We start from the raw sequence: 22802 nt of genomic DNA on the forward strand, positions 1-22802 counted from the left end.
TCTGACTGAGGGATATTGTCAGCTGCAGATAGCACCTGGAATCTGTTTGTCAGCCTAACCGGGGTGGCCTTCCCGCGAAGTCTTTCGTAGCCTGTTCCCTGCCCCCACACACCCCCTCTCGAGTCTGCCGCCCACTTGATGACGGTTGAGGATTCAAGGAACTGGACTGGGCGCCAGTGCGGACTGATTGGAGGACTCTGTAGTTCTACTGGTCGCCCGTTGGATCCCCACGGCCCGTCCATAACGGTGGTGCTCACCGACTGCAGCCTCAAGCTGTGTAATCGAATCCAACGCAGCCTAGAGCTGAGAGCCAAGTGTCACCAAGTCAGCTCGCATCCGCACACAGCAATCACAGCCCCTATCCTTTTAAAAGATGGTGGAAAACTACACTACACAGAGAAACAAAGCATTAACGATACGAGCTACGAAATTCTGTTGTGGACACTGGCGTAAATGCAAGACCTGTGTCTAATAAAATAAATTTACACGCAGAGATTCAAAAACTAAACTTCCAAAGCATACAAGTGAAAGTAAATAATTCGCTCCTTGTTAGTAAGTCGTAAAATGTTACAAAAAATGGCTCTGAGCACTATGGGTCTTAACATTTATGGTCATCAGCCCACTAGAACTTAGAACTATTTATACCTAACTAACCTAAGGACATCACACAACACCCAGTCATCACTAGGCAGAGAAAATCCCTGACCCCGCCGAGAATCGAACCCGGGAACCCCAGCGCGGGAAGCGAGAACGCTACCGCACGACCACGAGCTACGGACGTAAATTGTTACAAAATCAGTTATTATGTTACACAGACGAAATTTCGAGAGCTGTGTCTGATATATATTGAATGTTGAATAAACCCATAAAAGCCTATTCTGATATGCATTGCTCAGTTGAAACGGTTTCACATTTGTGTAATACGCTATATGCAAAATATTTTGTTGCAGAGAAAAAAATGAACTTTTTTGCAACTCCATAAGTAACAGCAGAAGGAACTACGAAGGACACACATCGTCTCATGCTATGATCATCGTGCAAGAAGAATGGGGCATTACTGGAGGACAGTACACGCTGTGGATGTCCTGCAGTCACAGTTCACCGTGTTACAGATAACAGGTGCCTCACAATGTGAGAGGGAACTGGCGCAGCAACTGGCCACCAACTCCAAAGTTGAAATACGCGGGACAGTACGATTCTAGGGGGAAAAACGTCTAATTAGGCCACAGATTAACGGTAAATTCTGGTGGGATATGGGTCAAAGGCAATGTCGCGTCCAAACACAGTGAAGTGGTGCCGACAATTTGAGCAAGGCCGCACAGATGTGGCCGATGCTAATTTGGAAGGAGGGCCATCGTCTTCCAAGTTGACCAGAGCGAGAGCACCAGCAGCAGCGAGTACTGTTTGTATAAAGCGTTTATTTTACATTTTGTTTACGACCTTCCACTAAGGAAGGGATTCTATTTGTGTTTATCTGCTCTGCATAGTAACTAACAGTTCTTGATAAAACTTTACGTAGTTTTCGTGTTAGATTTCTTAGTGTTTTCTTGATCGTTTAGAACAGAAAGCGCCCTAAAACCGTCTTTTGTTTGTTTCGCGGCCGTTAGCCACTAGTCACTTGAATCAGCAGTTGTCTTGTGACAGCCAGAGCGAGAGCACCAGCAGCAGCGAGTACTGTTTGTATAAAGCGTTTTCGTACTTATTTAATGCGCTTAGCTTTTAAATAGTTTTTCTGGGAAAACCTAGCGTAGTTTTCGCGTCTCGTATTTCAGTGAGTGTTTCTTGATTATCAGAGTAGCTCATCAGAAGATTATCTTGGGAATTTGTCACCGTATAGAGTAGGGTAAACATAGTCATGTGTAGGGACTGTGGTTGTTGTGAGCGGACGCAAGGAGAATTGGCCACTCTTCGGGGGCAGGTGGAGGCTTTGTCTGTTAGGCTCATCGAGCTCGAGGCGCAGGCGTCGGCTCGTAGTGGCGTTGGGGCAACTGTGGTGAGACCTATGCCTACTTCGGTGGCCTTGGAATCACATGGAACCCCTGATGTCGCTGCGTCTTCCGGCAGTGAGCATCTTACCGGTCAGCCATCACTCCAGGGTGAATGGCGGACAGTGGTGGGCTCGCGCGTGCCTGGCCGAAAGGCGAAGGTGGGATCTGGCCGCGTGGCAGCTGCCTTACCCCTTTCCAACAGGTACGGGGTGCTTCCTAGTGGTGATGACATCGTTTCCGAGCCACCACAGGATGCCTCGCCTGTTGGGCCAGTGGCCGATTCTCCGGCAAGGTCCCGACAGTCACAGAGGGCGGGCCTATTAGTTATAGGGAGCTCCAACGTTAGGCGGGTTATGGAGCCCCTTAGGAAAATAGCGGGTAGGTCGGGGAAGAATGCCAGTGTGCACTCGGTGTGCTTGCCGGGGGGTCTCGTCCGTAATGTGGAGGAGGCCCTTCCGGCAGCTATTGAACGCACTGGGTGTGACCGGCTGCAGATAGTAGCACATGTCGGAACGAATGACGCCTGCCGCTTGGGTTCTGAGGCCATCCTTGGTTCCTTCCGGCGGCTGGCTGATTTGGTGAAGACAACCAGCATCGCACGCGGAGTGCAAGCTGAGCTTAATATCTGCAGCATAGTGCCCAGAGTCGATCGCGGTCCTCTGGTTTGGAGCCGTGTGGAGGGTCTAAACCAGAGGCTCAGACGACTCTGCGACTATAATGGTTGCAAATTAATCGACCTCCGTTATTGGGTGGAGAACTGTAGGGCCCCCCTAGACAGGTCAGGCGTGCACTACACACCGGAAGCAGCTACTAGGGTAGCAGAGTACGTGTGGCGTGCACACGGGGGTTTTTTAGGTTAGAGGGACCCCCCATTGGGCGAAACGATAAAATACCTGACGGCTTACCAGAGAGGACATTACCATCGTTGATAAAGAACGTCCGTCCTCAGAGACCAAAAACAGGAAAAGTTAACGTAATATTGGTAAACTGCAGGAGTATCCAGGGCAAGGTTCCTGAATTAGTATCTCTTATTGAAGGAAATAGTGCGCATATAGTATTAGGAACGGAAAGTTGGTTAAAACCGGAAGTGAACAGTAACGAAATCCTAGACACAGAATGGAATATATACCGCAAGGATAGGATAAACGCCAATGGTGGAGGAGTATTTATAGCAGTAAAGAATTCAATAATATCCAGTGAAGTTATTAGCGAATGCGAATGTTAAATAATCTGGGTTAAGTTAAGTATCAAAGGTGGGTCAGATATGATAGTCGGATGCTTCTATAGACCACCTGCATCAGCAACCGCAGTAGTTGAGCGCCTCAGAGAGAACCTGCAGAACGTCGTGAAGAAGTTTCGTGATCATACTATTGTAATAGGGGGAGACTTCAATCTACCAGGTATAGAATGGGATAGTCACACAATCAGAACTGGAGCCAGGGATAGAGACTCTTGTGACATTATCCTGACTCCCTTGTCCGAGAATTACTTCGAGCAGATAGTTAGAGAACCAACTCGTGAAGCTAACGTTTTAGACCTCATAGCAACAAATAGACCGGAACTTTTCGACTCCGTGAATGTAGAAGAGGGTATCAGTGATCATAAGTCAGTGGTTGCATCAATGACTACAAGTGTAATAAGAAATGCCAAGAAAGGAAGGAAAATATATTTGCTTAACAAGAGTGATAGGGCACAAATCGCAGAATATCTGAGTGACCACCATCAAACGTTCATTTCTGAGGAAGAGGATGTGGAACAAAAATGGAAAAATTCAGAAACATCGTGCAGTACGCCTTAGATATGTTCGTACCGACTAAGGTCCAAAGCGAGGGGAAAGATCCACCGTGGTATAACAATCATGTACGAAAGGTACTACGGAAACAAAGAAAGCTTCATCATAGGTTTAAGAGTAGTCGAATCATAGCTGATAAGGAAAAGCTGAACGAAGCGAAAAAGAGCGTAAAGAGAGCAATGAGAGAAGCATTCAACGAATTCGAACATAAAACATTGGCAAACAATCTAAACAAGAACCCTAAAAAGTTTTGGTCATATGTAAAATCGGTAAGCGGATCTAAATCCCCTATTCAGTCACTCGTTGACCACGATGGCACCGAAACAGAGGACGACCGAAGAAAGGCAGAAATACTGAATTCAGTGTTCCGAAACTGTTTCACTGCGGAAAATCGTAACACGGTCCCTGACTTCAGCCGTCGCACGGACGCCAAAATGGAAAATATTGAAATAAATGATATCGGAATTGAAAAACAACTGCTATCACTTAGTAGCGGAAAAGCATCCGGACCAGACGAGATACCCTTAAGATTCTACAGTGATTATGCTAAAGAACTTGCCCCCTTTCTATCAGCAATTTATCGTAGATCGCTGGAAGAACGTAAAGTACCTAGCGACTGGAAGAAAGCGCAGGTCGTTCCCATTTTCAAGAAGGGTCATAAATCAGATGCGAATAATTATAGGCCTATTTCGCTTACGTCAATCTGTTGTAGAATAATGGAACATGTTTTGTGTTCTCGTATTATGACGTTCTTAGATAATACAAATCTCCTTCATCATAACCAACATGGATTCCGCAAACAGAGATCATGTGAAACTCAGCTCGCCCTATTTGCCCAAGAAATTCACAGTGCCGTAGACACTGGCGAGCAGATTGATGCCGTATTCCTGGACTTCAGGAAGGCATTTGATACGGTTCCGCACTTACGTTTAGTGAAAAAAATACGAGCTTACGGAATATCGGACCAGGTTTGTGATTGGATTCAGGATTTCCTAGAAGAAAGAACACAACATGTCATTCTTAACGGTTCAAAATCTGCAGATGTAGAGGTAATTTCGGGAGTACCGCAGGGAAGCGTGATAGGACCTTTATTGTTTACAATATACATAAATGACTTAGTTGACAACATCGGTAGCTCCGTGAGGCTATTTGCAGATGACGCGGTTGTCTACAAGAAAGTAGCAACATCAGAAGACTCGTACGTACTCCAGGAGGACCTGCAGAGGATTAATGCATGGTGCGACAGCTGGCAGCTTTCCCTAAACGTAGATAAATGTAATATAATGCGCATACATAGGGGCAGAAATCCATTCCAGTACGATTATGCCATAGGTGGTAAATCATTGGAAGCGGTAACGACCGTAAAATACTTAGGAGTTACTATCCGGAGCGATCTGAAGTGGAATGATCACATAAAACAAATAGTGGGAAAAGCAGGCGCCAGGTTGAGATTCATAGGAAGAATTCTAAGAAAATGTGACTCATCGACGAAAGAAGTAGCTTACAAAACGCTTGTTCGTCCGATTCTTGAGTATTGCTCATCAGTATGGGACCCTTACCAGGTTGGATTAATAGAAGAGATAGACATGATCCAGCGAAAAGCAGCGCGATTCGTCATGGGGACATTTAGTCAGCGCGAGAGCGTTACGGAGATGCTGAACAAGCTCCAGTGGCGGACACTTCAAGAAAGGCGTTACGCAATACGGAGAGGTTTATTATCGAAATTACGAGAGAGCACATTCCGGGAAGAGATGGGCAACATATTACTACCGCCCACATATATCTCGCGTAATGATCACAACGAAAAGATCCGAGAAATTAGAGGAAATACGGAGACTTACAAGCAGTCGTTCTTCCCACGCACAATTCGTGAATGGAACAGGGAAGGGGGGATCAGATAGTGGTACAATAAGTACCCTCCGCCACACACCGTAAGGTGGCTCGCGGAGTATAGATGTAGATGTAGATGTAGACCACAGGCGACAGTGTGAAGGCAGTCGAGGAAATGATTAACAGCGATCTAAAATTTTCGACGACGAAGCAATTTACGTAGCTGACTGTAGGCTTTCCCGGCGTAAACTATTGATGAAGGTTTCTCGGGTTTCCAGCCGAGTGATAGCGTTGATATCTCCGGACGTTTCGAGAAGCGTCATATTACCCATCTTCTGGCGAAGTGTCGAGATTCGTGGAGAGCGGGCTATTTATATGCGCAGTCGCCCCCCTCCACTGGACCTCCGGCGGCTGCGGTGGACCAGCGGCGTGCGCGCAGAGGTGGGGATGGCAGTCGCCCCCAGCGACCGCGTTCGGTTCTCGGTGTAAGCCTTCTGTCTACGTCCGCGGCGGTGGACGTTGACGGGCGTGCTCCCGACGTACTGCCGCTATCGCAGGGTTCCATGCTGCGCTGAGTTTGTTTCCCTCATTTCTGTTGACCAGATTGTAGTGGATCCTTATTTCTATGGATTCTTTGATAACGCTTTCCCAGAAGCCGGATGCTCGGCACAGTACCTTCGTGTTTTCGAAGTTGAAGGTGTGTTCTTCATTGATGCTGTGTTCTGCTATGGCTGATTCTTCTGTGTGGCCCAGTCGCACACATCTGATATGTTCTTCGCAGCGTTTAGATACGCAGCGCTGTGTTTGCCCAACGTATTGTTTTCCACATTCGCGTGGTGTGCTGCATACTCCTGGTGTGTTAAGCTTCAGCGCATCTTTGGCAGAACCTAGCAGCTCCCTCGTCTTCGGTGGTGGTCGGAGAATGGTTTTGATCTTGTATTTTCCCAGAAGTCGTGCAATTTTGGCCGAGAGCGGACCCACGTACGGAAGGAACGCGAGTCGTTTGTCTTCTTCTTCATCATCTTCTTCTGGGGTTCTCACTGCTTCCTTCTTCCTTTTAAGCCCGCTGTTGATCTGCGTTTCACTGTAGCCATTTTGGTGAAAGAGTTCCCTCAGGTGTTGCAGCTCGAATGGTAGGCTGTCTTTGTCACAGACGGTACCAACCATGTGTACCAGGGTGGTCAGTACTGTTAGTCTTTGTGCTGGATGGTGGCAGCTTGTTGCATGAAGGTATAGGTCTGTGTATGTCTTCTTCCTATGTACTGCATGGCCTAGTAAACCATCTGCCTTCCTCTTAATTAAAATATCAAGGAAGGGGAGGCATCCATTTCCCTCCATTTCCATTGTAAATTTGATGTTCAGATGGATGCTGTTGAGGTGGTCAAGAAACTCATCTAGTGCCTGTTTGCCACGTCCCCACACGACCAAAGTGTCGTCGACATAGCGGTGTGGCCATGGGCGCCCCATAGGCTCCTGTGATTGCAAACCTGTATATGGAACATTTTGAGGGGGTGGCCCTTCAAACTGCCAGACAGAACCCAAAGCACTTAATCAATTTACATAGCTGTTCAGGAATGGCTCCATGACAGAGGGTCTGATTTCACTAGTCGGCGAACTGAGCGACTGGTGAAACGTCCCGTGGGTCGTTTACAGACTTTTAATGATTATATTTCAAAATATTATCATGTACTTGTGTCATTTGGAAGTGTAGTGCAGCATTTAATAAAAGTCACTTGGCCTGGCATAATAATGTGTAACTTACTTTCTGAAGGCCCTGGAATGAACAATTTTGTGACAGTTTTTTCAGACATAATAAGTAACTAACATTTTGTGGTACATACCTAAATATATTCATATAATTCAGTTGTCAGTTTAATAAATAAAGTGTATGAAAGTAATCCGTGGGAATATGTAATTATTAGGATGAAAAACGAGGTTGATTTATGATGTAGCCTATATGCTAGAAGCCCCCAATAAAGAGCATCAAGTTGAGTCACAAGATTTTTTTTTTTAATTTGGTGTTCCGGGCTTGTTTGGTCCGAGAACAACTAACTGACAAACACTATTTTTTATTCCCAAAATCTAAGTTCTGGATCGAGGAGGATCAACAAAGCTGTTTTATGTTCTGCCTATATTTGATATGTGAAAATTTCTTATCGATACGTATTGAACCTCTGTGACAGAGTTAAATAATTTAAAGCCATTGTACGCACTACTTATACCCTGTTTTCACTGAATATCGAGTTTATATGTGTACCAAGCGGTTTGCAGTATGGATAAATAAACCCAAGCCAAATAATAATAATAATACTAAAAGTACAACAAAATAAAGGCCCAGTGTGCTTGTTGCTTGTCCTTCTGATGCCTTGTTCACATTAGCTAAAAAATATCCGTTGCTCGCGTTGTCAGTTTTACGAGTAACATGGTTTAGATGAATTTTTCGTGCTACAGTCGTTTACTACCATTAAGGATTGGATGAGTTTCTGTCTCGTTGCAGTTCAATTGTGATTGTTGTCAATGTGAAGTATCGGTTGAGTTCTTCGGCTGCGACAATGAAATCAGCTGCAGCTTTAACTTTCCATATACCAAGAGAACGCAAGTTTTTCCTTACGGCAGTTAGTTTGCTTCTGTTGTCGGTCAACGTATGGGCATTTCTGAGTTTTTCCTTTCTCACGGTTTGACTGATTATTACTGTTCTGCTTGTAGGCAAGACGATTTTGCGGCTTAGGACACAGTTTGTATCATCGATGTCCCAAATCTCTCAGACTCATGAGCTGTTTTATTTCTTTAGTTAGACAACGTTCAGATTTCCTCCTTAATTTTTTGGTCCGTAGGGGAGCACATTTTTGTCATAAACGTAAGTTTGTTAGTAAATCGAGAGGTTTTTCGTTTCCAAGAAAGGAACGGAAGATGTCACTCAAACTGTTTCTTGCGCCTTACTCGCAAGTTCAGATAAATTACTGCATCTGAAGCCTCGGTATGTAGTCGTTGTGTTTCCTTTCTGGGACATTCTACTGCATACTTCATGAAAATTACGTCCAAGGCAGGCATGCCAGGTGCAAGTAGTTGAGAGGTGAAAAACACTGTGCTTGGGATTTAATTGCAAATATATGTTCGAGAGTGTGACTACGACTCATATGATGGGTAAGAGAAACCTAAAGTAGTGACACGTTTGAAGAAGAAAGCACCTGCCAAAATTTCGCACTGGAAGGATCTATTGTGCAGAGAATTTATGTCGATGTCACCAGTTATGAACATATGCTCGTGTATTGTTTCGAGACTTGAAAGAGCAATTTCGAAGCAGGCAATCACATGTACTTTAGGAAGTTTGTAAAGACATATTTCAGGCACTTTCTGTCAAGAAACATGAACACATATTCTACTTCTTATCTTCATTTTTGTTCGATGTGTGTAACATAATAAGTTATGAACCATAGAATATGTATACCCCTACTCCTCCCTCTCGTCTGTTACATCTATAGTGTCTAAGAAACAGGTTGTCGTCAGATTTACCGAGCTTGTGGGGATGTTTTGTTTGAGTCAGATCTCTGACAGAAGTATAGTGCGGATACCTACGTCTTCCAAGCTATGACGGAACTCCTCGAGATAAGCTGCCAGAAACTGGATATTTGTACGTGCAATATGGCGCTAGAGTATTCAGGTGCAGCACGTGTGAGCATACTGCTAATGGACACTTGCGACACTGAGTAAGCAACGAGCAGACATAACAGAATACGCTAAGGTGGGGCAGTTAAACAGCGGAGAGGCGACAAGAAAAACAAAAACCCAAACAGAGCTAGAATAATCTGTTAACAACAGAATTGAAATCGAGACGAATGGAATAAAAGTAGAATGTACAATACTGTTATTGGCTCTAACGATGAGAAACAACAATAATATGGTAAAAACTGTTCAATAAAAATGGGGTAAGACTAACAAGTGAACGTTCCCAAGTGTAAACAAACGATGTTGATGAAATCTGGGACTATAGCTTTATTTCTACCTAGTTCCACTAGTAAGAAGTAGAACGCAGCCCATAATGTAATCTAGATTTAGAGGGAATATCTTCTAAATGATGAAATAATGTTTTTTGTATAGAAAATTGACTTGTAATTATCGTTCTTAAAATTATATACAGCTATTGTAATAATGTGAAATTTTGCAAACTACTGAACCACAATTAATAATTTTGAAAAATTGTAACTTTTGTTACAACATAATTTCGAGAAACTTTCAAACCACGTAGATCCACGCGTAATGAAGCTGTGCGGCTAGGCGGGTTAAAAGTCGCCTTGAGTTGCGTAATTGTATGACCACTGTCTTTCGTCGTACTGTGCACTAAAAGAAGTTCCACCTACCTCAGTACGACATCTGGTCACCAGCCCGATTCTCTGCATACGTAGATACTGTTCAGACGATGTTAAAAGCAGGGTTGAAAGAAAACATCTTCAATACTTACGTTTGCAAAGTCCGCCTATACTCTGGTAGCAAGCTATCCTGTAATATCATATAACGATTTTCGGGTGAAGGGCGATAGCTTCATTCTTTTAGAAAAAATGTCAAAATTCCGCAACAAGTTCTTTATTTCTTTAGGTTCAAAATTAAAGAATTAGCCATCAGCCCGTATTTATTTAAACGACTAACATAGATTTCCTCAGCCCACAGTTCATACAACCCAGTATACACGGAAGACAGCCAGGAATGTACTTAAGTACGACCCGAATTATTACTTGATCTACAGTCGATGCTCTGCTACAATATATGAGTTTCACATTCTTTCCTTTTTTTTTTGATGGATTTCTAACAAAGAAACTGCCCGCCAACTACTCCATAGGTGAATATGAAACATGCCACACGGAATTCTACAAAGGCCGAAAGTTCACACGCGTTTATCTTTCCTACTATACACTTCACAAAGCTCAAATTTCCACAATCTGTCCGTAAATGCAACTGCTTTCACGGCAATACCATCCGGACGCGAAATACCAGTAACTTCTTCATTTTACTCATAACATAGACGGACACGTCCAACATGGCCTGTAAGTCCGATAGCTAGCCAATGACTCCCCCTGACGTCCATTCCAAGGCCTATAACTACTTGATAGAGTACGGGAAATGCTTAGCTCTGATTGCTTGTTCAAAATGACCAGCCAATCAAAACAATCCTTCTAGTTCTTTCTCGCGCCGAAACTGCCCTACGGCAATCAATATTCACAGATGCATTTACGTCACTTCACCATGAAAATCTTAATAAAATGTTTAACAAAACCAAACGAAAAGAAAACTAATCTTGAAGTGGCATATAAAATCATTACTCTGCAAATGGCTATTCTGGCTGCCTTCTTACAAAATCATGTGCTCTTGGACATACGTCATCAGCAATGTTCGGAAATTACAGCTTTCATTACAACTGCTTGCTTCACACTTTCCCATTAACATCAGATAATATTGAATCTTTACGTACGTCCCACATATACACTCTTAATCACTTTCATTTGTTTACATAATAAAACAAATAGTTATTAAATAAATATTAACCCTTTATGAATTCTATGTTACTAAAATGAAAAATAGTGAATGTTTTTAATTATAAAAAATATAAATGTCCTGCCATTTAGTGAACTTCAGAATAATCCCAAATGATACTAAGAGAGAAACTGCTATGAATCGTAACTGACTTTAATCTGACTTTAATAAGTGTCGGTTTTTGGTGTTTTAGGTAATTGTCTCTAAATGTGAAAGTATCGCAGCTACACTCCTGGAAATGGAAAAAAGAACACATTGACACCGGTGTGTCAGACCCACCATACTTGCTCCCGACACTGCGAGAGGGCTGTACAAGCAATGATCACACGCACGGCACAGCGGACACACCAGGAACCGCGGTGTTGGCCGTCGAATGGCGCTAGCTGCGCAGCATTTGTGCACCGCTGCCGTCAGTGTCGGCCAGTTTGCCGTGGCATACGGAGCTCCATCGCAGTCTTTAACACTGGTAGCATGCCGCGACAGCGTGGACGTGAACCGTATGTGCAGTTGACGGACTTTGAGCGAGGGCGTATAGTGGGCATGCGGGAGGCCGGGTGGACGTACCGCCGAATTGCTCAACACGTGGGGCGTGAGGTCTCCACAGTACATCAATGTTGTCGCCAGTGGTCGGCGGAAGGTGCATGTGCCCGTTGACCTGGGACCGGACCGCAGCGACGCACGGATGCACGCCAAGACCGTAGGATCCTACGCAGTGCCGTAGGGGACCGCACCGCCACTTCCCAGCAAATTAGGGACACTGTTGCTCCTGGGGTATCGGCGAGGACCATTCGCAACCGTCTCCATGAAGCTGGGCTACGGTCCCGCACACCGTTAGGCCGTCTTCCGCTCACGCCCCAACATCGTGCAGCCCGCCTCCAGTGGTGTCACGACAGGCGTGAATGGAGGGACGAATGGAGACGTGTCGTCTTCAGCGATGAGAGTCGCTTCTGCCTTGGTGCCAATGATGGTCGTATGCGTGTTTGGCGCCGTGCAGGTGAGCGCCACAATCAGGACTGCATACGACCGAGGCACACAGGGCCAACACTCGGCATCATGGTGTGGGGAGCGATCTCCTACACTGGCCGTACACCACTGGTGATCGTCGAGGGGACACTGAATAGTGCACGGTACATCCAAACCGTCATCGAACCCATCGTTCTACCATTCCTATACCGGCAAGGGAAGTTGCTGTTCCAACAGGACAATGCACGTCCGCATGTATCCCGTGCCACCCAACGTGCTGTAGAAGGTGTAAGTCAACTACCCTGGCCAGCAAGATCTCCGGATCTGTCCCCCATTGAGCATGTTTGGGACTGGATGAAGCGTCGTCTCACGCGGTCTGCACGTCCAGCACGAACGCTGGTCCAACTGAGGCGCCAGGTGGAAATGGCATGGCAAGCCGTTCCACAGGACTACATCCAGCATCTCTACGATCGTCTCCATGGGACAAGAGCAGCCTGCATTGCTGCGAAAGGTGGATATACACTGTACTAGTGCCGACATTGTGCATGCTCTGTTGCCTGTGTCTATGTGCCTGTGGTTCTGTCAGTGTGATCATGTGATGTATCTGACCCCAGGAATGTGTCAATAAAGTTTCCCCTTCCTGGGTCAAGGAATTCACGGTGTTCTTATTTCAATTTCCAGGAGTGTAGATAGCTGAGATTTTAAAACAACCTTCCTTTTAATAACAAAGGGCTGTATATTGGCTTTTAACAAAACTGAATAATATTTAATACTGTTTACTTATATTCTTAGGGACTTGAATAATGTGTTGCTCGAACTAACACAGGTTGAGCTTCCCACTTCTAGGCTAGGGACAGGTGCGAGTGAGTCACGCTAAGATACCAGCGGCTGTATACTGCCACCGCCAATGGCTCCAAAGCTACGAGCCCGTACTTCAAAGTAGCTTACTGCAATAAAATGCTATTGCGTATTGACTCGCGAAGTTACAGGTGGTTTTTAAAATCCCATTTTTGGAAGATAAGCTGTCACTATGTGCTGCCAGAGTATTTAAATATTATGTTTTAAATTGATATTCTGCATTTCACGTTTATGTCCTTCTTTCCTTTTATTTTACCGTTTCACATACATGTATTTTGTTAAATGATAACTCATTATTATGATATAAAACATTACATTAATGATAATCTGTGAACAAAGCATAGCATTTCTTTACACCTAACACATAAAATGAACGAAATTTCTTCACAAAATGTAAACGACAAACACAATATAAAACAAAGTTCAGCAGGATTTTAAGCTGTGAAGGTCATCCTCTACATATCCCGAGAAGCCTTACGAGCCAAAGGGGAAAACGTGAACAATTACAGCCGCATGATGGCACCCAAACTTCTGTGTGCGTTACCTGCAGATATTGTTCAAACACTGGTTTATGTATGCTACAAGACTATAGAACGCAGAAAGCCACGTCAGGATGCTAACGGAATTTTAGGATTGTTAAGTGGTAGTAACATCAACTAATGTAGCAAGAAAACTAAAGTAGCCCGTTCTAGACGCAAGATGTCCTTTATTCGAATCTTTGCAACGCGGGTAAACGATGCGTGTCGTTACAGCGAAAATTTTCTAAAACCATTCAGTTTTGTGAGATCTATTATTCCCAAATATTTCTGTACTTTTAGACGCAGCGGGGCGAAACGACCAGTACGCAGGATACTATAAATTATGTATCCTACCTTCCTCATCAGGCTGTGAGGAAACAAAGACTGAGATTTGCAAAACGTAGAATTATTTTAATGCTTCAACTCGGAAAAAGAGTTCACCATCACTCAGTGACATTTTGGACACAGGCTCCAATCTGTTGTCTGAAATATTGTCAACATAAATTTGCTTGGGGATGTTCCAGAAGACAACAATTTGAGATGGCACTCACGTATATTTACAACTGTCGTATAACGAAAAGGATAGAGATACAACGAGGTTCCCCCAGTTTCATGTCGAGAAAAAAGATGCAGTTTGATAAAGTATTATGACATCATCATTCACAGGTTTAATACACGTTTACAGTTTGGCCACACATACACCAAGTTTCTCCTTTCCGCAACTTTCTGTGATTTGGCTACGGGACTTGGGGGCACATATCCTTCTGCAGCAGAACTTCCGCTTGAAAGTACTTTCGTGGACGACTTTCCCGCCTGTTGCGAGGACGTCAATGATGTGATATCCTTACACAACCAACTCACAAATCTGCTGAAACAGAAAAAACTTCCAATGAAAAAATGGGATGTTTTTTATAATATACAGAGGTCATATGGAAAACGTGTGAGCGAAGATCTGAAGAACACACCGCAGTGTTAGGCGTGGATTGGGACACGGAATAAGTCTTCTATGATTACCGTCCCGTAACCGATAAACTGCAGTATGAGCCTGCTAATTAAACGAAAGTTACTGTTGGTAAATGCTTAATTCTACGATTCTTTTGGTATCTTTTCATCAACATCCATTGTAGAAAAAATTGTTTTTCAGGGTATGTGATGCCTTGGGGAGGGTTCATATAGCAGTGCTCTACATCAGAATCTCCAAGACTAAAAACACATTTGTTATTTTTATCGTAAATAAAAGCAGTGTACCTTTATTAAAATGGTGGCGCTTCCACGCCTTGACTAAGTATACGCCTTCCTGGGTTCGTGACTTCTGAGATTTTTTCACCAGTTCTCCGTAACTGACACCGCAAACGCAAGAATGTGGAGCGATCCTATAGCGCATCTGGACTAGGTACGAAGAGACCGAAACTGCCGGAGTACGTTTGTCCGTAGAGTAATTGATACCTAAGAGAGTTTGACGCCATCGCAGTGGTGACATTGTCCCATCACATATGATCCTGCAGATCTGGTATTACGTGGAACATCAGTGGGAAAATTCCGGTCTTCTATACTATGGTCGAATAGTCCTCCGTGTTAAAGTCAGCCACTTCACATTTGGTCTCTGGAAAAAATCTCTGACGATTCCCTTCCAGAGATGCGAAATATATCGAACATTCTTTCATTATTAATGCTTTGGTGTGTTCGATTGACGCGTCTAAATATAGAGCTTACTGGAAACATTGCGGATAATGGCATGGATTATTGTATTTGATCTATAATGTTCGACGTTCAGAAAATGTTAAGAGCAAATTTATTTTCCAAGAGTTAGAATCAGAAAAACGCATCATAGCTTCCCTGCCAGATACCCAGCTTCGTTCGTAACGAACTTGTACGACTTGGAAGACGACTTCACTTTGCAGAGTGTAAGATACAAGAATAGCACCCACTACTCATAGAGTATTCCCACCCATTCACAATACCACTAATTCGACAGAGGCATGTACATTTACACCACCTAGGAACTGCTATAGTGCTGATAGTGCCGTCTGAAATACGTAACGACTTTTCAATCTTGAAGGGAAGAAAAACTATAAGAATACTCATACATACGTGTCTCCTTGGAAACTAAACAGAAGTGTCCGCGTGTCCGAGGTAGAAGATCCACTACCACCTGACTGTATTGGAATCACCAAGCCGTTTTCTGTAACAGGCGTAGATTTCACTGGTCCTCTTTCGTCAAGCTCGAGAACTTGTTTCGGTGCTACACCCTTCTTTTTAGATTTGCTATAAAAACATCTCTCCAATTTGAACTAATATTAAATATGAAAACAAGCAAATATATGGTGCCGTTCCTATATTTCCGGCGAGATGGAGACTGCCAGGGACTATATTTCATGTCGCGAACAGAACTAAAATACCTCACTCATCTCTTCGAGAACACGAAGACCAATCAGTGCTTGACTCACCAAGGTGTTTCTTTGAAGTTTATTGTACTACCTGTGGCTTGGTGCATGAGCGTATGATAGTAGAGGAAGAAACATTTAGGAATTTGTTGGTAGAAATACACCGAAGATCAAAAGAAACCGGTATACCTGCCTAATTTCGTGTAGAGCCACCGCGAGCACGCAGAAGCGCCGCAACACGACGTGTCATGGACTCGACTAATGTGTGAAGTAGTGCTGGAGGGAACTGACACCATCAATCCTGTAGGGCAGACAGTAAATGGTTCAAACGGCTCTGAGCACTATGGCACTTAACAGCTGTGGTCATCAGTCCCCTAGAACTTAGAACTACTTAAACCTAACTAACCTAAGGACATCACACACATCCATGCCCGAGGCAGGATACGAACCTGCGACCGTAGCAGTCGCGCGGTTGCGGACTGCGCGCCTAGAACCGCGAGACCACCGCGGCCGGCGCAGACAATAAATCCGTAAGAGTAGGAGAGAGTGGAGATCACTTCCACACAGCACGTTACAAGTCATACCAGATATTCTCAATAATGTTAATGTCAGGGGAGTTTGGTGGCCAGCGGGAGTGTTTAAATTCAGAAGAGAGTTCCCGGAGCCACTCTGTAGCAATTCTGGACGAGTAGGTTGTCGTATTGTCCTGTTGGAATTTCCCAAGTCCGTCGGGAAACACAGTGGATATGAATGGACGCAGGTGATCAGACAGGATGCTTACGTACCTGTCATATCTAGACGCATCAAGGGTCCGATAGCACTCCAACTGCTCACACCCCAGACCATTATACAGCGTCCACCAGATTGAACAGTCCCCTGCTGACATGTAGGGTCCAAGGATTCATGAGGTTTTCTCCATATCCGTGCACGTCCATCCGCTCGATACAGTTTGAAACGAGTGTCGGCCGACCAGGCAACATATTTCCAGTCATCAACAGTCCAATGTCGGTGTTGACGGGCCCAGGCGAGGCGTAAACTTTGTGTCGTGTAGTCAACAATGGTACACGAGTGTGCCTTTCGCTCCAAAAGCCCGTATCGATAATGTTTCGTTGAATGGTTCGCACACTGACACTTGTTGATGGCCCAGCACTGAAATCTGCAGCAATTTGCGGAAGGGTTGCACTCCTGTCATTTTGAACGATTCTCTTCAGTCGTTATTAGTCCTGTTCTTGCAGGATCTTTCTCTGGCCGCACCGCTGCCAGAGATTTGATATTTTACTTGATTCCTGATATTCGCTGTACACTCATGAAATGGTAGCACGCGAAAATTCACATTCCATCGCTACCTCGGAGATGCTGTGTCCCACCGCTTGTGCACCGACTGTAACACCACGTTCAAACTGACTTAAGTCTTATAACGTGCCATTGCAGCAGCAATAACCGATCTAACAACTGCGCCAGACATGTTTTGTCCAATACAGGCGCTGCCGACCATATGGCCGTATTCTGCATGTTAACATATCTCTGTATTTGAATACGCATGCCTATACCAATTTCTTTGTCCCTTCAGTGTAGACGCTACCATCAGCTCGCGATCGACCACACAGTGCGCCTGGAAATACTGACACGAAGCCATTTCTAAACTGCAGAACGGTTGACTCATTAGCCATTGGTCTTGAATCTCGTAGACACAATAATCTTGGAAAAGATGCGAAACTAGCAGAAAAACTGCAAAATAAATTCATGAAGAGATGGAAGAAACATTATCTCCTCGAGTTAAGAAAGTTTATGAATACCACCATCCTCACAGGAAAACAGAAATACCGAGTTGGCGATATTGTACTCTTTAGCTGACAGTTGAAGCATATGTGGAAGAGAATCCGCAATGTTGAAAGAAGTCCAGCGAAATGTGGAATAGGGCGGACCTTAATCCTTCAATCTTTGGTCGGCTGTTGCAGACGGTTACCCAACTTGAGAGTGACTAGTTTGGGGAGGCTGTTGATGACTGAATAAGTTCTGTGTTCGTTATTTATCTCTGTATTATGCATATCTCTGAATGAATGGAGACGATACTAAATCAATAAACACTACACGTGGTCTCCTGTCAGTTAATACATGATGTATAATAAAAAGTGTTACTATTTTCCCCTGCCAGTAAGATCTCTAGATTGAAATTATCTGGTTACGAGCTGAGGAGCGACTAAGTACACCACCAGTTGACAGCTGGGATGGTCGATGGTCTCTGGCACTGAGTTGAGGTAGCAAGGGATGACGTACCAGCATCTCCCATCCAAGCTCAATTAAGCCTAATCGTGCTATAATCATTATTGCTGACTGAGATAGGAGCTCTGTATAGATCGTACTCTGTATACCCCCTGGTCACCAGCAAATTTAATCGTGTTTTCTTGCTGCTCTTGCGTTTACGCAAAGTAAGTAAAACTTAGTTACTTACTGATCTTCCTGGGGCTGCAATTTCAATGGACAGCTGTGAATTTTTTTCGGGTAGTGGATTGGCCATTATCAGATTTAAGGATTGTCTGTTTTATGTTCTGTAAAGTTCTCGGACTCAAATCGTCCTTGGGACCAAGAGCTGGCTGAAACGTGAAGTAGAAAACTCTGAGATATTTAGCGAATAACGTTACATATATCGGAAACGTGGATTAGACGCCGTAGGAGGGGGAGTATTTAATGCATTTCACGAAAATATTGTCTCTAGTGAGGTCAAAGTTGGGTGTGACAGTAATATTATCTGGTCATGTATTACAGGTCGAGGTGAAACCATGTTAATTGTTATATGTTTCACCGGCCATCCAATTCCGATGTCACAGTTCTAGAGACATTCAAAGAAAGTCTACGGACAGTTGCACGTAAATACCCAAATCACTCAATAACAGTAGGAGGCAACTTTGACCTATCGAGTGCTGACTGACACGTCTATAGGTTCATTGCATGGGGCACCGACAGACAGACTTGCGAAGTACTTTTGATCACGTATGCTGAAATCAAACTTGAGCAGTTAGTTTGATAGCCCACACGCAGTTGAAATTTGTTAGACATCGTAGCTACAAAGAGGCCGGACCCTATCGAAAGCGTCTATATAGAGGTAGGAATTGATAATCATGATGTCATTATAGCAACTATGGTTATAAAAGATAATAAATCATTTAAGAAAGTTAGGAGAATGTTTCCTCTAGAAAGAGCAGATAAGAAGTTGTCAGCATCTCACTTAGACAGTGAACTGGAATCACTTAGTTCTAGTGAGACAGACGCAGAAAAATTGTGGCCGAAGCTTAAGCAGTTTGTAAATCGTAGTCTGGAGGATCATGGTCCTAGTAAGTGGATTAAGGACGGAAAAGAGCAACCGTGGTTTAACAATGAAATTCAGAAAATGCTAAGAGAACAAAGGCTGTTGCACTGTCAGTTCGAAAGAGACCGCGCAAATGGCGACAGACAAAGGTTAACATACATTCGTGCCTCCATGAAAAGATCTATGTGCAATGGATACAACATCTACCACCGCCATACCCTGACAAAAGACATGGGCAGGAACTCGAGAAACACCGCAAAGTTTGGCTAAGGCTATCATTCAGTGCCTTGTTGATCTGTCTGGCGTGGCACTTGAAGACAGAGAAACTAAAGCCGAAGTTTTAAATCTCGCGTTTAAGAAATCGTTCTCTGTTTGGAGTCGTACAAACATAGCGTCGCCTGGTTATTGAACAGACTCCGATACGGGCGACGTAGTAACAAGCATCCCTGATGCAGTGAAACAACTGAAAGAGATGAAAACAAATAACTCACCAGGCCCAGATGGAATCCCAATTTGGTTTTACAAAGAGTACCCTAAGACACTGGTACCTTACTTAGCTTGTATTTATCGTGAATCTCCCACCCTGCGCAAAGTCACAAGCGACTGGAAAAGGCGCAACTGACTCCTGTATATAAGGAGGGTAAGAGAACGAAGAGAAAGGGCCAGCAAAATTGCAGACCAGTATCCTTAACATTGGCTTGCTGCAGAATCCTTGAACATATTCTCAATTCGAATATAATAAATTTTATTGAAACCAAGAAACTTATGTTCACGTTTCTGCACGGTTTTAGAAATCGTCACTCGCGCAAAACTTAGCTCTTAAATGATGTTCTGCAAACTATGGATGAAGGGCAACAGGCAGGTTCCAAATTTCTAGATTTTCAGATAGGGTATGAGACTGTTCTCCACTCCAGGTCTTTAACGAAGCTGTGAGCATACAGAACAGCTTCCCACATACGTGAGTGGATCGAAGTTTTCTTAAGTAACACAACCCAGTATGTTGTCCTCGACGGCGAGCGCTCATCAGAGACAAGGGTATCGTCGGAAGTGCCCCAGGGAAGTGTGATACGGTCGCTATATTTTCTATACACTTAAATGTTCTGGCGAACAGTGGGTAGCAATCTGTGGTTGTTTGCTGATAATGCTGTGGTGTACGTAAGGTGTCAGAATTGAGAGACTCTAGGAGAATAAAAGCTGGCTTAGAAAATTTTTCTAGTTGGTGTGATGAATGACAGCTCTCTCTAAACGTAGAAAAATCTAAGGCAATGCAGTTGAGTATGAAAAACAAACCCTTAATGTTGAGATACGGCATTGGAAGTGTCCTAGGTAACACAGTCACGTCGCTAAAATGTCTGAGGGTAATGCCACAAAGCGATATGAAACGGAACGAACATGTGCGGGTTGTGGTAGGAAAGGCGGTCGGATGCCTGCTGTTTATTGGGAGAGACCGCACATAGGACGCTAGTGCAACCTATTCTTCAGTACTGCTCGAGTGTTTGGGATCCTTACCGCGTGGGATTAAAGTCAGACATCCAACCAGTTTAGAGGCGGGCTGCGCCCCATGTTACCAGTAGGTTCGAACAACACGCAGGAGCAACGGAGATGCTTCAGAAATCCAAAATGGAATCTCTGGAGGGAAGGTGACGTTCTTTTCTAGGAACATAATTGAGAAAAATAGAAAAGATGTACATTTCGCCTATGGACCACGAAAATAAGATACGAGAAATCAGGGCTCGTATGAACACATGTAGACATTAATATTTACTCGCTCTATTTGCGAGTGTAACAGGGAAGGAAATGACAAGTGGTGGTACAGGGTACCGTCAGCTACTCACCGTAGGGTGGAGTTTGGAAATTTGTGGTGCCGATTATGGGACCAAACTGCTGAGGTCATCGGTCCCCAGGTGTACGCACTATTTAATCTAACTTAAACTAACTACTAACTTCTGGTAAGGACAACACACAGACAAATGCCTGAGGGTCAACTCGAACCCTCGACGGGGGGGGGGGGGGGGGGGAGGCGCCCGAACCGTGGCAGGGCGCGTAAGACCACGCGGCTACTCCCCCCCTCCCGCGGCAAGTAAGAAGCAAGCGACACTTTAATAAATCTGAATTTTTGATTTATGTATTGCTCTATGTTCGCTAGAGAAAAGTTGATCACTTGATATTCAGCAGTTCAACATTTCATTTATTTCTAACATTACATCTAAAAATACGACACTGAGGCAATGAGTGTGTCGCCTCGGTTTTCCAGCTGGCTACAGAGAAGACGCACAAGTCTCGTAAATTAGTGAGCTCCGGGGCGAGTCAAACGATAAGTAGATAAACTGTGCCTGGCATCAGCTGGCAACAGGTGGCTCCCAGAAGCCACTGTACAGATTCAGGGAACAAGCAGTGGCCATTTTTGCAACGTGCGACCCACGCCTCACAACAAACTTAGCCTGTTAGTTATCTGAACGTTTATGGCATTCGCTGTCTCTGCTTTATCTTTATGAAATGTTATCCACTTCAATGCGTATAAACCAGATTACCTTTGTCATAAGAACAGGTCAATCTATAAACAGTCATGCCACCTCGTCTTATCCGCGATCTCAATTTTCCATTTTTAATTTTTCCAGCTCATACATTGTCGATTACATCACTTTTTTCCTTCCTGTGTCAATCTGTTTTTCTCTGCTACACCAAGCAACCATGTAATAAATGCAGCAGTGTTTCTATAGCCTTCACTGAAAGTGTACTGTTTTAATTGTATTGAACTGTTAGTTGAAGTGTCCTGGCATGGTAAGCCAACTGTAAGATACAATTAGGTATTATATAGTGTGGTATAACTAATGCTCGGAGGGTAAGCTAACTGATTGGTTACTAATCTTAAAATGTTTTAACAGTGCAAAATTTGAGTATATTAGCTTGTTTGATTTGTCCTTTATAGGAATCACCCGTGTAATCGACATGTGCCTGTAGTGTACACATCATGAAACCCTACATTAATATATTGAAAAGCAATTAAAAAGGGATACTCAAATGACTGGAAGTTATAAGCGTGTTAATTCAGCATGTAAAGGGAGGCTATTTCATTGTGTGGTCACTCGATTCACTGCACGTCGACTTAGATCTCGAGGCTCAAAATTACATGTGATTAAAATACTTACGTACGTAGCTACCAGTGCATGACATCTGGAATGGAATGTTCAATAAATTAGTATCATATGTATGGCACATTCACACACCGGAAAGTAATTAAAGCAGAGAACTGAAAGTTCTCGGTATTTCATTTGCCAGATAACATGTAAGTGATTAACAACAAGTTAATGCAAAGCCATTGCAAAAGTGAAACGCTGGGACATTAATACACCGGTGTATCTTCCAGAATGTTGAATATAAGCATGAAAACGTACCTGCAGCGTGTTTTACAGGTGCTGGTTGTTGCTTTGCGATGTTGCGATCCATGTCTTCTGCACTTGATTCGTAAACATAGGTACGGTTAACGCTGTTTGTGGATGACGCTGGAGTTGTCGTCCAATGACAACCCGTATGTGCTCGATTGGAGACAAATCTGTTGATCGAGCAGGCCAAGGTAAAGCATCGACACTCCTTAGAGAGTGTTGTGTTAAAACAGCGATATGCGAGCGAGCGTTA

The sequence above is a fragment of the Schistocerca americana genome, chromosome 6, assembly GCF_021461395.2.
Source record: "Schistocerca americana isolate TAMUIC-IGC-003095 chromosome 6, iqSchAmer2.1, whole genome shotgun sequence".
Lineage (NCBI taxonomy): Eukaryota > Metazoa > Arthropoda > Insecta > Orthoptera > Acrididae > Schistocerca > Schistocerca americana.